Raw genomic sequence first — 2,500 nt, 5'->3', positions numbered from 1 at the left:
AAAACCATGGACGACCCCAAAAACAAAGCGAAAATATGATACCATGATCCGGCTAAAAGGCGGAGACGGCAAGATCATGGACAAAATGAGATCAGTAGTCAAACCAACGGACCTAGAAAACATCACAGTACGAAAAACAAAGAACGAAAATACAATTATACTATCGACCGAGGACAGGACGCAACACAACAAACTCAAGCAGAAGACACAAGCTTGCGAGAGTCTGGAAATAAAAGATATAACTAAATCCAAGGATCCTACCATAATTATAACTGGAGTACCAGAAGGACAAGATCAAGAGCGATTCATTAACATCCTGAGAACAGAAAATGAACACCTTGAAGATAAATTCAAAAACGAACTGGAAAACCTAAAAATAATATATAGAAAAAAATGTCGAAACCCGTGGAAAGAAAATTTACATATAGAAGGACCGTTGGAAATCATAAAGGACATTCTAAAAAAAGGCTACGTATATTACGACTTGACAAAATGTTATGTAGAGGAGCATGTTAGTATAGGGATGTGCTATAGGTGCTGCCGCTATAATCACGTCACAAAATACTGTAAAGAAGCGGACCCTACATGCTATAAGTGCGGCAAAAGACATGACGCCAAGGAATGTAAACCTATGACATACAATTGCATAAACTGCAAAATCATGAACCTCAGCCCGAGAAACCACCAAGCCAGGGACACCAAGTGCCCAGTATACATTAAAAAACTGGAAGAAAGAAGACAACAAACAAACTATACAGATTAAAACAAAACAAAACCACACTAATAACAAGGACTAAAGACTAAACACAAAAACACAACAATCAACTACAAATGGCTTCCTTCATACAGTTTAACGCTGGGAGGGGCCTTGAAGCGACGGACAAACTAATACAAAAAATGCAAACGGACGACATAGACATCGGACTAATACAAGAACCAGGACGCAACGCATGGCAGAGTACGGAGTATTATACATTGGGACTTAGTAAAACATCTAAGGCGCCGATCTTAATAAGACGTACTCTGGCAAAACAAGCAACACTGATCACAGACAGAACCAACGAAAACACGACAACAATCCACCTACGTCTAAACAACACCGACATTACTATAGTAAACCTCTACGACAAGCCAGGCGGAGACACAAACACCACATTAGACACACAAAAAACACATATAGAACACGACAAAAACGCATCCCTAATCGCAGGGGATTTAAATGCGAAAGACCCTAGCTGGGGAGGAAATATAGCAGACAACAGAGGACAAGACATACTAGATTGGACCACACTAAACAACATTTACATAAATAATACACACGACAGCCCTCCAACATTCCTATCAACAAGAGGAAGAAGCTGGGTTGACTTGACACTCACAAGGGACTTGAGGATAATGGACTGGAAGGTCAGCGAAGAGGAAACTCTGAGCGACCACCAGTACATTACCTTCAATACCAGAAAACAACGAAATCACAACAACACAACCCACAAAAAATACAACATAACAGACATAGACAAAACGAAACTGAACAGAATCACAACAGAAGCTACATGGGAAAAAACAGGAACGATAAACGAGCAAGCAATTCAAATTCAGAACCAGATAACACAACTGGTCCGTGAAACATCCAAAAACAAGAAAAAAGAGAAAAAAGTAAATCAAGTCTGGTGGACAGCCGAGCTGGAAACCCAGAAAAAGAAAACGAACAAACTTAGAAGAAAGTTCCAAAGGGAGACAGACGCCCAAAACAGAAGAAGGGCAGAACTGGAATACGTAGAACAAAGAAGACAGTACAAGGACGCCATCAAAAACACGAAAAAACTGGCCATTAGAGAGTACTTGACAAACAACGACCCAGATAACCCATGGAACATCGGGTACAAGATAATAAGAAAAAATGGCGAAAACAACATAATAAACACCATACAAAAATCGGACGGCACATTCACTGAAAACAGAGAAGACACCATCCGATATCTACACTCGAAGTACTTCCCAGAAGACAACATACAAGAGGACGACGAGACGCACAAAAACATGAGACGAAAACAATACCGACAAAACGGCCGAAATGATAAAAATTTCACCGAAGATGAAATCGGTCTAACACTTTCCGACATGAAAAATAAGAAAGCCACGGCTTCGGACGGACTTTCGAAAGAAATCATCCAATTAATACACAACACTAACCCTCACATACTAACAAACTTTTACAATAAATGTCTTGAAGCAGGTAAATTCCCGAAGTGCTGGAAGGAGGCGGATATGGTCTGGCTACCGAAAAAAGACGGAGGCAAAAGACCAATCTGTCTCCTTCCGACACTCGGAAAAATCCTCGATAAATTAACAGCAAAAAGACTAGCATACCATCTTGAGACAAACCATAAACTGAACGAAAACCAATTTGGATTCAGGCAGGGAAGATCCACTATCGACGCCATCGAACAGCTAAACACCAAAATAATAAACAACAAAAAAAACAAATACCACACGATAA

At 40.0% G+C, this 2,500-nt stretch overlaps 1 pseudogene; it reads left to right on the top strand.

The window, feature by feature from the left end:
• Window positions 1-2,500, top strand: part of LOC140431411 (large subunit ribosomal RNA) — a 10,621-nt pseudogene that overhangs the window by 4,058 nt on the left and 4,063 nt on the right.

This window comes from Diabrotica undecimpunctata, unplaced genomic scaffold (genome assembly GCF_040954645.1).
Source record: "Diabrotica undecimpunctata isolate CICGRU unplaced genomic scaffold, icDiaUnde3 ctg00000715.1, whole genome shotgun sequence".
Lineage (NCBI taxonomy): Eukaryota > Metazoa > Arthropoda > Insecta > Coleoptera > Chrysomelidae > Diabrotica > Diabrotica undecimpunctata.
Note: the sequence above shows the minus strand (reverse complement) of the source record. Positions and strands in the feature narration are given on the sequence as shown.